This window comes from Ambystoma mexicanum, chromosome 5q (genome assembly GCF_040938575.1).
Source record: "Ambystoma mexicanum isolate Mex_15411 chromosome 5q, UKY_AmexF1_1, whole genome shotgun sequence".
Taxonomy (NCBI): Eukaryota; Metazoa; Chordata; class Amphibia; order Caudata; family Ambystomatidae; genus Ambystoma; species Ambystoma mexicanum.
In genome coordinates, this window is record NC_090933.1 from 611494126 (window position 1) to 611508877 (window position 14752).

At 45.9% G+C, this 14752-nt stretch overlaps 1 protein-coding gene across 2 annotated transcripts in view; it reads left to right on the forward strand.

Moving 5' to 3' along the window:
* Window positions 1-14752, forward strand: part of FAM110B (family with sequence similarity 110 member B) — a 710699-nt gene that overhangs the window by 215541 nt on the left and 480406 nt on the right. The gene's annotated exons all lie outside the window — the stretch shown is intronic.

A 14752-nucleotide genomic window follows, 5' to 3' on the forward strand; every position in this document is an offset into this window, starting at 1 on the left:
CAGCTGTATGAGGAATACATTGGTGGCAAATGCCCACCTGCAAAGAGGAACAGGTACCTGAACCAGAACAGGAGGGTGCAGAACATTGTGGCAAGCTATGGGGAGTGCAGTGTTTTGGAGTACCTCCTGCAGACTTGCACACACTTTTTAAAATGACTAGGCACAGATCTTTTTGTCGCAATATGAAGGTGTTTGTGCCTAAATGCCATAATAAACATAGCATCCATCCAGTACCGTGTGTTGGTATTGTCTTTTTATCTGGTTTATGTCTGCTTACCTTGGATTTTGGCTTTTGTGGAACATGAATTTATTTTACGTCCTAGAATGCACAAATAGGTGATGTTATCGCAGTATAACATTATTACATAGGTACTAAATCCAGTGGTGTAACAGGGTCCTATTACTTTGCATTTGTGTACATTTTGACTTGCTGTATTGTATTGGGTGGGACAGGCCACATGATTGGATGAGTGGGGTTTGTGGTGTGGAGTGCGTGTGATGATGCAGTCTGTGGTAGAACCGCAGACACTCCTCTAGTCTGAGGAATGTAGATATTTTTCAGTGGAATGAGGCAAGGTTCACTACGTGAGCACGTAGCACTACTGCTGATGGACGGTGAAGGCCCTGATGATGGAGAGGATGGACCTTGGCATGGCAGCTGGGATGCTCATTGGGAGACTATGATGTTGATGGAGACAGCCTTGAGCACATGAGGGGTACATGTATGTAACTTGTGCATTTTCAAACAATAAGATCTGTCTGGCCTTGTGGTTAAGTGTTTGGTCTCGCACTCCTTCATGACTCCATTATCTGCATAGCCATGCTGACTTGAGAAGCATGTGGAAATACCGTGAGAAAACAGAAAATCCCGCATCTATCATTTTGAACACAGGGGCAACCTCGAAATCATGGGGACCTCCTCCAGCAAGCTACACACCCTAGAAACAGGGTTAAATACAGTTTAATCTGCATAAAATGAAGGAATTCTCACAGGCTCATTGCACACTTCAGCTGCAGATATGGATTTGGGGATTAGTCTGGAGCGTAGATAGCCTTATGTCTGGAGTTGAAGGTGTTTTTGTTTGAGGGTGAGGGGCAGGGTGTGGATATGTGGGTGTGTTGGGGTTAGAGTTGAGCTGCAACATTCCCGTGTGTCTTTGGATGCTGGAGTGTTGCGTGTAGGGATTGGGTTACTAATTCCGCAAAGTCATGGGGGAACTCCTCCAGCCAAATACACTCCCGTCAAACAGACGAAGAAGAAGCAAACGATTATTAAATTAGAGCCATTTTATTCATATTGAAACGTAAGTACACACATGAAGAAGCAACCTATCTGAATAGTGCCATTTTATTCATATTCAAATGATTATCAAAATAGTGCCTCTTTTCATACACACACGAAAACTATTATTAAATTAGTGCCATTTTATTCATATTCAAATGATAAGATCTGTCTGGCCTTCTGGTTAAGTGTTCGGTCGCACTCCTGCTGGCCAGGGTTCGAGACAGCACCAATCCTTTTTTTAGTGACATTATATTGTTCTTCCATGTCAGTCACTTCCACGTCAGTCACTTCCACGCCAGTCACTTCCACGTCAGTCACTTCCACGCCAGTCACTTCCACGCCAGTCACTTCCACGCCAGTCACTTCCATGTCAGTCGTCGCACCAAAACATATTGGCGCCAATACATTCCTAGCGCCAAAGCGGCCACGGCAAACATGGTGGCCAAAACGAGTCGTGCGGTGAAATGTCTGCGCTGTAACGACCTGCTTGAAATGTCCTGCTCCGCTTGTAGTAAGAATGGGCATTGACAGGGGCATTCCCGTTGCATTTTACCGCTCACAGGTACAGCTCCCTGCAGTGTCTCTGTTGCCTACACCCTCAGATTGTTTTTCTGCCATTGGATGCTCTCAGGGGTATAGGGCTGGGGGAAAGGTGTCACACCCAGAAGACTACAATGGATACTGCCAACTCGATGTGGGCTCTAGACTACACCAACTGGGTGCAGAAGGGCCCATCGAGGCATCTGGGTTGGCAGTAGGGAAGGAATGCATATTTTACTGAGACCTCTGGTACATTTTTGCTGTACACACAATCCTTTGTGCCATGAGCTTCCATGGAGAAAACTCCATTTATATTTGCCCCAAATGCAATATGAAATGTTCATGGACAGCCTCTGTATGCAACCACTGTCTCCCCAAAGACCATAAAGAGAAGTGTGCAGACTGTGAAATGTTTAAACGAAAGGATTAAAGAATCAAAGTCAACAAAAATGGGCAGCCTACTCTCTGCAGGTGGAGAAATGCATACACCCTCAAAACCTCGAGGTAGTTGAGGTCGGAGCACGTTTGAGAGGAGGAGCAAGTATTCTAAAGTTAGGAGTCTGAGCCTCTTTTAGGCATTGAAGGCAAAATTAGCAGTTAAGGCTGTGAAACAACTGCTCCCCATCTACACAAAGCACCACGAAAGGGTTTCCATGGAGCCACAACATGGCAGGCAAAAGGCTGACTAAGTGCCTGGAAATTACCTCCAGGACCCAAGATGGTGACAACACTGCCATCTGGGTTGCAGAAAATGGAGAGTTAGCCAAGAAAAGGTAAGGCTACACCAAAGGTGGATGCTGTACCAAAAAACACAGAGCCACATACACCAACACGGAAAACCTGGCTGCCGGTGCACACCAAGCCAATGCTGCCATTTTGGTGACATAGAGCCACAAATATGGCAAACAAACCGGAGCACAAGCATTGGGAGGCAAAAGACTCAAAGACAACAACCAAGGATATTGCCATTTTCCCCATAGTATGCCTGTGACATAAGGTGTCTAAAAGACTAACACCTCAATATCGAGAGCCTAAGGCCAAGGTGTCAACAGAACATCAACACCTTACAAGGCCGCCGAAAGACTTGGCGTAGTTAAATATGTCACCGCGGTCGACAGTATACCATTTTGACGATGACTAGCATGAACTGTCATTCTCAGAGGATTCCTTTCCAGAAGCAAGACTCCTTTCCAGAAGCAACATTTTGGATAAAGACTATGGCGCAGAGGAAGAACAAGACTTATCCAACAGACATGGCAGAAGAGGAAGAAGAGCCAGAGGAATTGCCTGTGGGATTCCCTTGGAGTCTGAGAGCCACCACCGTCCACTTCCTCTACAGAGGACCAGGGAGCACCCATTGCAGTGATATAAAGAGCAGCGGATCACTTTTGGATTAAAGCCCAAGACGTACAGGAGGAAATAGACTCTGGAAGAGCCCATCTCGCAGAGCATTCCTATCAGGCGCTCCATTGATACACAGGTGCTGATAACGATTTAAAGCCCAGCAACTTACAAAGCAATAAACCCACGAATAGAGGAATAACACTGCACAGCCGCCTCAGACCCATTCTACATAAAGGGACAGAGCTCCGACTGGACTCTCGATTTTTAAAAATCTATATTTTGCACATTGCTCGTAGTTGAGGTTTACTAGACCATCTATTATGTTTCGCTCGTTAGATGTGTTACAGTTTAATTAGTACCTTCAATAGCCCATCATAATTGCGATTTGTTTCATAGATGAATTTTGGTGTGTTGTAAATTCGAATTAGATTTAGGAAACAAAAACAAAAGCTACAGCCTGCAAAAGGTACAGAGCTCCCACCTCCACAGGCTATTTCTTCCCTCACACTCCGAGTAAAAGAACCTACCTAATGGGCACATAATTGGCCATCTTGGTGAATGCAATATCTGCATCGCCATCAACACTGTAGCGATGGGGACATGAACCTGTTCCCTGTGAGATGGGATGAGTAGCCTCATACAGGAGATGCCAGAAGTGATAAAAGCTAGGGCACAAACCATTCCCAAAGAGAGTAGATAGGCAACCAATGCTACCATCAAGAACAGCTTAAATGTGGTAGAAACAGCAGGAAGACAGGCAACAGGAGCTCCAGTAAGAAAAAGGTACTCGTGGCTGAGGGTTACAGGTTTCATGCCAGAAACATAGGTGACCCTAATCAATAAGTCAGTTGATGGCGACCTTCTTGTCAGAAAACTTGTCAATGAGGCGCTAGAAAAGACACAAAAAGCACATGAGGCCCCAAAGTTACTAGCATCTTTAAAATGCAGGACATTTCACAGAAAGAGCTCAGGGTACAGGCAACAGGCCTCTTTGTTCCTGCAAAATTTCCATTTTGTTCATCACCCCTAAACATGGATGCAGTCAAAGCAACCCGTTACTCAAGAAACCTATCAGTGCTCCTACAGACACCAAAGAAGAGGTAGAGGAAAAGGCAGTGGCACAACCTCCATTGAGAAACACCACTAAAGTCTAACATTGCCTCCCACCCCCGCCTCTTCCCCTACACCCAGTTGGGTGAAGAATATCTATGTTAACCCGCAAGTTGGAGGTGATAACCATAGGTGAGTGGGTGAGGCACCCATTAAAAAGTGGGTATTTCATAGTTTACAACTCGACCAAAGAACATTCCCCCAAAAATACTACTAGAGGAGGGTGGGATATAAGAAGTACCAGGAAAAATACAGAAACCAAGAAATGTATTCAGTTTATTTCTTTGTTCCCATAGAGGGCAGGAACCAGCCATAGACGTAGACCAGCAGGGAGGCAAGAGAAGCTCCAGAATATCAGAATGAGTACTCTGGGGGGGATCCCTCTAATGGGGAATGAGTACATGGCAAAAGAGGTATTCTTTCATATTTCCATGTTCCAGGGGCATCAACAATATCTCAGATTAAAGGTAGGAGAAATACACTATCAGTTCAAAGTACCTCCTTTCACCATAACACCGACACCACATGTATTTAGAATGAAGCTAATTGTGGTGTCACCACACCTGTGAAGGCAGGGCATTCACAGCTATCTGTATTTGGGACGACTGCCTCATAATGGGGAAGAAGCCCAGCCACAGGTTACCGCGTATGTGTCCATGTCTGGATGGAATGCGCATGAGGGCGAAGGAGTGTACATACCCTCCTTCACTTTAGATGGAAATGACCGCGCAGCATTGCACAGCTTCAAAACGAATACACCACAAGAGCATACTCATCAGAACAGACACCACCACAACTATGTCTTATGTGAACAAACATTGGGGCACTCACTCCATGAAACTATCCCATATAGCACAAACAATTTGGCAATGGTGCACAGCCAACACATATGGCTGCAACCTCAACATATCCCTGGTTTGGACAATTTCTTAGTAGACATTCTCAGCGGGCAAATGCAGGAGCAACCAAGTGGCAACTGAGCGGGACACTTGGATAAATGTTCTGGTCCTGGGGGACACCAGCTGTAGACTTATTTGCGACAAGTACAAACGCAAAATGCCAAAGCTTCACATCTAGGCACCCATAACCAGGATCCATAGGCAATGCCCTGTGTATAACGCTGTTAGCGATGTTTGCTTATGCTTTTCCTGTGACACAACTGTTACACAAGCTAATTCAGAAGCTGCTACAGGAAAGTATTACTCTGATCCACATTGCACCAAACTGGGCGAGACAAACCTGGTACCCACCCCTGCATGGTTCAACCCCAGTCAGGATTCCCCCAAAGTCGGACCTGCTAATACAACAGCACCACCAAATGGTCCATCAATAGCCACAATCCTTGAACTTCACGGCCTGGCTCAAGAAATCTTAGAGTTTAAACACCTAATGCTAACATAAAGGTGCTTTGGCATTCTTAATGCCACGCAAACCAAACACATGAGCATGGTACTTTTTAATAAATGGGGGCGGTTTGTAAACTGGTGCAGAAAACACAATGTAGAGCCGCGAATGATCTGGGTGGTCAAGATAGTTACATATCTCCTACAACTAGTAGATTTAAGTTTTGTCTCTAATTCGGTCAAGGTACATCTCACGACACTTGCTGCATACACAAATCTCCAGCATAAATGCTCATTGTAGAAAATACCTTTGGTTAAGGCTTTCATGAAGGGCATCAAGCAAGTATATCCACTGTTGACAAACGGAACACCAAGGTGGCATCTCAACAGTCCTACACAGACTATGGTTGCTTCCTTTTAAACCGATGAGCAAAAGTTCATGAAAGCATCTCACGTTTAAGGTTGCATTCCTTATAGCCATCACAGCCATGAGAAGGGCTAGTGAACTATAAACCTGGCCAGTGGGCAAACATTGTGCTACCATACACAAGGGTGCTTGAAACGCATCCTAGATTCTCATCAAAATTCATTTCCAAGTTGCACGACAACCAGACAGTAGAACTACCAGCATTCTTCACAAGCCCCCAATCAATAGCAGGACGAATCTTGCACACTCCGGATGTAAGGCGGTCAGTCAAGTTCTACATGGACTGAACAAATCTGGCATGAAAGGCAAGCCAACAGTTTGTCTGATTTGCAACAGGGCAAGAGGGATGCCTAGTAATCAAAGAGGCATTGTCACAGTGGATTGTCAAGAGCATGAAAGAATCCTGTATACTCAGGCAGAAGCTATTACCCTTCAAAGCAAGAGTACAATCTACATGGGGAACAGGAGCAATACTAGCTTTCCTAGTAAATGTTCCACTTGACACTATTTGCAGGGCAGCAAGATGAAGTTCGCTGCATAGATACCCAAACAAGCGCAGACTCGCAGGTGGTACAAGCAATAATTTGGAACATGTTTTCAGCAGTCCCACCACAGACACACACTGCTCACTAACTAAACTAAACTGATTCTCAATCCCTAGAATGCGAACATTAGTTACCCATTAACAGTCTTTCTGGTACTTGTATCTGTTTATAACCACATGTGCTCTTTCAACCTCCCAGTGGTGTGAGATAGGATACAAATTCCCTTAAGTTGGCTGTACAAGCAACATTATGGTGCGCTGACATATATAGAGCTGGAAAAGGAAAATTATGAGGACGTAGTCACATGGGGGCTTTCTGGGAACCTGTCCACATAGATCGGGAAAGCGTGACCAGTACGCCTCTGTCAACATCCATTGTTACTTTGGAAGAAGACAGTCTTAATACTCTGAACCGACCACTAAAATGCCAGGATATGCATAGCATATTGTTTCCAAACCGATACAAATGCCAGAAAGACTAGTACTGGGTAAATAATGTTTTCCATACATTTAACTGCTCTTTGTATCTTATCTGTCAAAAACATGCTACATATTCTTGCAGTGTAGAGAAAAATCTCTGATATATAGATGGGAAGAACATGAAAAAGGCCAAGCCTTTTGGGAGGAATGCCCTTGTTTATAATATCAGGCATCCAGTAAGAGACAGCAGCACTTTTCTTTTAATCATCTTCAATGAAGAGACTCTGGGTTTATTCTTCACATGTTCCAGTTTCTCTCTAACAAATAATGCTTGCATTTAGGGTGGGAAATCTGCTTCAACCCGTTTTCAGTATCACGACTTTTCAGCATAATCTTCCCAGCGCAGCTGATGCAATCTATTAAGACATGAGGATATTAGGCCCACAGGAATGCATCTGAAAAGTAGGCCTCGTTCAAGTGGGGGCTGTGGTTAGTCGATACAAGTGTGGTGTCACTCATTTGTTTGTCCAAGCCCTGTGTGGCAAATGTGTGTTTTGCTTTGGGAGCCAGAGAAAAACTGATGATAACACTATTCTTTTTTTATACAGTTGTAACCCACATGACTAACTATAGCCTTCATTTACGCTAAATCCTTTTGCAGCAAGCCAGCTATTGAACGTTGATTGCAGACTGCTTCCTCTTTCAGCTCCACTATTAGGGCCCTTTCATGTCAGCGCTTGGCTGGGAACCCTTCAGAGCTGTACAGATCTCATACTGGAAAGATCTTGGAACAGCTGAAGACTTTAGGTGACGCAATGCTTCTACTGAATTTAAGTGAGATTAGATTTAGTATAAGATGACATAACTTTAAATTCCACATAAAATCACTGCAGGAATTGCTACTTGCTCAGTTTTTCACAAATGCACTTCTTGTCACAAAATACAATGTAGTATATACTTTATACGTGTCTCGTACGAATTTAACAAAGTAGTTGCCGCTGGTGTTTCTTTCGTGCTTGGAATCAGATACGCGAACTTCCCTCAGCTGTCTGTTACCAATCTAAGTCTGAGTGAATTGATCCACACTTCTCTTCAGGACAAAGTGCATTTCCTGTAGGAAGTTAACTTCGCAGTGAAAACCCCAGTTCGATTACCCTGCTCCCCAAATAGAGTTGAGACCAGAAGCAAACTCACTTTCTGGGACCATTGGTAGGTTAGCAGGCTTTCTTTATACATTGTTTCACCTGAACTGTTGATGGGGCTTGTGGAGTACAGGATACTGCATACTTTCATATATTCTGTGGCACACAGGATGCCACTTGTTATCCAGATCAGAACTATTGGCATACTTGCACCTTTGGGAAATCAAGCACTGCCCTGTCTTTTTGCACAAGCCCTTTTTCCAACCTGGGGTGAATTCCAGAGCTGGGTCCTAGAAGATAATTGAAAAGTTGTATATAGTTGTGACTGCCATACGAAACCATTGGCCGATAAAAATGTTCCAGAATTCGTTCTCCTCCTATTGTGATGTCAAAGCAATGGAATAAGGTATGTGTTCTCTTTAGACCCGAGAGACCAAAGAAGGCCTAGTGCCCTTCTTTAGTTCTGCAGCCGGCTTGCTAACCACGTGGGACCTGCAAGCCTGCCTCTTTAACACAGCAGTAGCTCTGGAAAACAGGCAGCTTCGCAACTCCTGCACTATCCAGCCGATGTCTCTAGCGACTGGGTAGGAGGATTGTGGAGGTCAGATGCAGGACGCTATACAATGTTACTTCTTGGGGGAGGAAGAACACTGGGGAGTTGGGGGCAAGGTGCCAGGACACTTTGCAAGGTTTGGGTTGTGTTGAGTGCATATGCAATGGAGGTGGGGGAAGGGAAGTATGGCTCTACATTGTGGAGCGTTCAGCACACAACATAACAATTAACTGTAGATGGGCTACTATCAACAAGGTACATTACGTCTCTGGGTTTTGAGTAACATTATATAATCCCCCCTCTTCCACCTTATTTTGTGGTCTAGCAAATGTCGCTCTGGCTCCCTCGTTGGACTACATACAGCTCTGTTGTTGATAGTGGCGTGCAACAGTTACCAAACAGCATATACAGCCCTTACCAATTATCTGACCTCCTGCAGTCAGACTTGCATGCAGTCAGTGGAATTAGGACTCGTTGGCTCTACAACGGCGTATTAGAACTGGGCTCCAGACTATGACCGAGCAAAATTCAAGTTACTAAAGCCACCGTTTTTTAGGGCTTTGAGTTATGATGTTAATGTATTAATGTGGCAGCATTGCTGCACCAACTTTGTGCTGGCAAATTTCTATTTAGTTTTATGGCAAAGCATGTGCAGGCTAAAATGGAGGTTGCCAAGAGTGCACCACTCCATTGCTTATGGCAGGATAGTCGAGCCCCTTTTCCATATTGCCAAAAGTGGCATGCAGTCTGTTGGAAATAGCAGAGGGACTATTTTTGTTTCAGCCAACCTGGGCACTTTGCCTGCACTGTCGACCACCTCGCAGTAGGCACTCGCACCACTCACCCCATCAGCACCACCCAAGCGCACCTGCAACAACACATAAGCTCTGCGATTTGCAAATCGACAGTGCCTTGCAAGGTACCATACATGTGCACACTTATGGTGTTTCAATTACACTGAAATCAGACATGAAAAGTATCATTATTTTCATGCTGACCTGCTCTAAAAGCAGTTGACTTAAACACACAGCCCGTTGCTATGGGCATATGGTGGCTTAGTTGCTAATTAAGTGATGAGCTACCGCACAACCTTTAAGTGACCTACTTTCATGATCAAGCAGAAAAACTGCTGTTGCAAAAGGCACGCAAATATCTGTTGCTTCACTTCTGTGGTGCAAAGCCCCAAATAAAATTAGGGCTGCAGTCTGATTTACAAAAGCACGGGCAACAATCATTGTCCAAGCCAATCACTGTGTACCGTATGGGAGGTGTAGGCTTACCGGTGGTGTTATCCTGTTCAGCCTCAAATGCCACAATAATGTCATTGTAAGCCTGAAATGGTAACCATATCTAAGGTATACCCTCCTATGCCAAGTGCAGCGTGAAACGCCACAATTAGGCGATCATAAGCCTGATAAACCATTATCTGTAAAGGTAGACTTGCAGGTGCTGCCAGCATAAGGCAAGTGTGGCCTCCAATTCTCCGTTAAAGTCACTGTATTCGGGTTAAGTCACCAGAACTAAGGGTAGGGCCTTGCAGGCGTCCTATGACACGTGCGTCCTCATATGTAATAGCTGAAATAAGAATGTATGTGTGGTAAATAGGTCTGCCAACAGTGGAGAATGGCCGCTATTGAATTGCAATCTGTTTAATACAGTTAGAAAATCCAGTCAAACCCGTAAAAGTAAAGCGATAATCAGTCTTTATGGAGTGGCAATGTGTACGAGTATGAACAGGGTGCAGATAAACCCCAAACACCCAAGAAATAAGATCTTTTCAGATGGTTACCATTTTGGTGGTTAGAATTTCAAACGACGCAAACCCTGATCATGCCGCTTCTTGCGATGAGACCCCCTTTTCAACAACCAGCACCACTTGTTGAGGGTGCATATAGGGTGAGAATCTTTTACATGGGCAACTGGCGGAAGATAGTAACTTGGATGGTGAAATCGGGCCCAATTTCTGCACAGTTGGCGAATATCTCCTGCTGGGCAAATTCCGACCTCTTTTGTTTAAACTGCCCTGACTTCTGTTTGCAGCAGAAATGAGGAAGTGTACATATGCCCCATACGGGCATCAATGGGTTAAAAAGTGACCTAGCGGTTTTCCAATTCTGCCAAGCCACTTGGACTTCCCTGAGTCAGTATGGCTGTGCTCCACGTCTGCCATTATTCTGTGTTCCCGGGATCCTCCTTTGTCACACTGGCAAGAGCAGTCATGGGGTGCAGCTGACTGTACTATTTGGCCCTGAAAGGTCTTTTGAAGTCTTGGATCAATGGTTTTGGGCTGAGTTCTGTGGCCTGCTGTGATGCTACTGGAGCAGTTCGCAGAAATCCTACATTTTCTGAGATTTGTGTTTTTGAATAAAGCAGACCTGTCTGGTTGGCTATATTGCTCCAGACTATCACCATTTTAGTTTCATGCGTCTATAATTCTAATGGCTAATTTATAACGCGCTTAATACTCAGAGGTTTCTCAACGCGGACCCGGGGATCGAACCAGTGTTGCTCCACGTCGTCTTGCTTCCAAGGCGAGCGCGTTGCACCCGAACGATCCTCCCTAGCCAAACCAGGTTAAGGTTTAGGATTCTGAGTTGTCGACTGAGTAGTAGACCTGCTTGTCTGGGCCCCACAACTCGGCCTAGAGCATGGAAAGAAAATGCAACCTTCACACCACTTCTTGAGGATGCCGCCTCAGCAGAGCCAGCCTGAAGGCCCTGTGGATGGTCATGAAGTTCTGGGGAGCACTACATGCATTCCTTGCTTGTGCTCTGATGGGGGGGGGGGTCTCAATTCTCATGCTCGTCTGGTCGTCATCAATTGCACTCTAACTCTACAGCAAATAAAAAGGGCAGTTTGCTTCACGCTGCTCCACGCTGTCGTGGCTATTTCATGGGCATGCGTGCACTTGTTTGCAGAATCTCTCCCCACGAGGCGCGGTGCATGTGCAAAGCAAGACACTTCAACGGTATTGCAGTCACTGTGGCTGCAATTACACATTTTTTATTTTGAGTTTGAGTTTCGAAGGTGCAGCCACCAAACACAGCATCCTCAGTTTTCTCTCTGAAGTCCGATCCCTTGTGAGCGATGCCATCAAAAGTGTGCGTGAACAAAGTAGCTGGCTGGTGAACGTTGTGCCCCAGGTGCAGCCCTATTTCTGGGCACATATTGCCTGGCATTAGCGCAAGAGGTGCTCTTGTAAGCTGCGCAGCCGTTTAGTCAGTGCCTTGGTTATCTGTTTACACGTACGGCAAGTAGACCTCACCCACCGCTCCCCCCTTCCCTCCGAACTCAGATTGTCCTGGTTGGGGGGGGGGGGGGGGCGGTGTGTGTTAGTTAGTTTGTTACCTGGGCCATATCTGACTTCACGCATATGCTTTGATGAGAAAGGGCAGGCACGTGAGTAGTAGTGTTCCTGCTAGCGTTGCATGCGCGGTTAGCAACCTCTGTATAACAGATACCCCCGACACTTTCAGAGTTGGCAAGGATATGGCACTGTGCCAAACGGCTGATCGCTGGTATTGTAATGAACATGTGTCAGCCTTTCTTTAAGTTGCTGCGTAAAGGCGCTAGTACGACACACATGCTGCAGGACTCTCAAATCTCCCCATGACCTCATCGTCCAACCTCTCTTATCCCAATCATAACAATGTGAGGAAACCACCTCCCAACAGACCTCTGCTGGCAAGCAGTAAATACATAAAATAAAAGGGTAACTCTTCCTCCCTACTCTGATGGGGTATAAAAATAGGCTCCCTCGCAAGCCCCTCCTGCTCTTTTGATCTTTTCCCAGGCAGGTAAGAATAAGAATGGCCTTCTCTGCCTTAGGGTGGCTGGAAAAGATGCCTGGGGGTAGGGGCATGTAAGAGCTCATGCAAAGCAGTTGTGCTTAAATTATGGTCCCCACATATAAAATAGAGCAGCGCAAGACGTCTTGCAAAGCAGGGCCGGCACCACCCAGGCGGAGCTCACCTTGCGGTCTTGCTAGTAGTCGTAGTGTAGACCTATTGAAGGAACTTCAAGGACCTCAACGATGGGCTTGCGGAGCATGTTAGTGTTGAGGGCGTGCTTCTTCAATGGAGCACCCACAGTGCATTGCGCTTCTGAGTGCAGTGAGCAGCGCCCCATCGTTGGGTACACTATGTGCATAGTAGCTTACAGGGTGCACCAGGCTTAGTAGTGTAGCGCATCACAGGTTTCCTTCGGTGGGGTCCAGGAACGGGCCCCATCTTAAATTGGACGCCGGGCATAAGCGCTCTAAACTAAATTGCATTCTGTCTTGACAGTCTGGCTTGCCTGCGAAGGCCTTCTGCTCCACGACTCTGTGCTTGCACAATAGGGGAAAACGCAGAGAAGTGCTCCTAAGGTACTGTCTCGGGAGGATAGCTCAGCGGCAACGTGCTCGCCATGGAAGCAAGACGACGCAGATCGATCCCCGGGTCTGCGCTTAGAAACCTCTGGGTATTAAGCGCATCATAAATAACCTATGATATCATGTCATATACTCTGATACTTCAAGGAGATCTACACAGGTAAGCTCTATGCTCACTGTTTTGCTACCTACCTTTACTTCAGCGTTTGAATTGCCTATTAGTGGTGAAGTATGCCAGAGTCTCCTACGATGGGTAAGAAAGGTCTGATCCTCCCAGGCACCCTCACAGGAAGCTTATGCAAAAATCAAAGCACTGGATCCCCTCCCTAGTCCCTGCAGCGAATGCCTCCCTCCCTGCATTGGTGTCCTCGGATTAGCTATGGACCACTAATGGAAAGTACTCTGGAGGCATTCTTGGCTAAGAACTCTCCTTGCCCACGATATGACAGAAGAAGAAACTCTGGCGTGTGAGGGTAGATCTGTTCCAAGAAAGGCCATACTTGAGATTATGAACTGCGTGCCTAGGAACTTAGATGTGCCTTGCAAGGAGGTTCTTTTCACTTTTGAAACCATTACAATTGGGATCCCAATTCTCCCTGAAATAACAGAAGTGCTGACTAAAGGCTGGATTGAGCTGGATAAAGACCAGCGTTGCCTGGTTTATGAGCAAAATGTATCCCCTTGGGGCCGGGGAGGGGTTAAGAAAAAATATCCAACCAAACTGAAATGTGGTTCTCTTCTGCCCACGCGCTTGGGTAAAGCAGCGATAGCCTCAGAGGCGGCTGTCCCATCTGACGCGCTTGAGAAAAGGATGGAATTGTCCATATGACGAAGTTATGCTCTCTAACAACTTCTCCATAATGACTGCCAACTACTCAATGTATATCAAACAAACAGCATTGCATGGTTTTGCAACCAGGACGGAAGAAGGCACCGGCTGCTCAGAAAGGCGGCTATAATGGAAAAAGAAATTCAGCTTCTTTCTTCTATAACCCTGGCACATGCTAAGTGCAGCTGTGTTTGCTTCTAGGTCCATGGTGAGGACCAGAAGACAATTCTAGATGAGATATTTACAGGTGGATGCAGGCCAGAAAGTGTAGGCGAGAGGTAATTTGGATCCAGGCTTAGTGAAGTGCTAAAACAAGCCCAGGAAGGATTCCAAGTTGCCTGTGGTCAAGTTTACACGCTCCAACCCATCCTGGCGAAACATGCAGTACCAGCAACTGCAAACAAATGACTATTTTCTGAGGGCCAGGCGTGACCTGAAGTAGGGGATTTTGACGTGGCAATGTCACCATTCAGGCATCAAACTCTCTGGCTCCCCCCAAGCCACAATCTCCCTGTTCATCTAGCTGCCCCTCGATCGATCAGAAGTGAGTGAGGTGAGGGAACCATTCAGAAGTTTCAGCCTGTGTGGTTAACTTCAACTTCAGACCAATAGATGCTAGAGGTTATCCACCAGGGTTACTGAATGGAGTTTGTGAACTTCTCAGAGAGTAACTCCTATTCCCAGGAGCAAGGAGAAAGCTTCTGCCTTGCTGAAAGATGTCCAGAAGCTGCTGAAGAAAGAGGCCGCTCACCCCATTATTCCAGAAGAACAAACCAGATGTTACTACTCCATCATCGCCTTAGTAAGGAAACCTGCAAAGCTTTGCCCTATTCCTGACTTTAT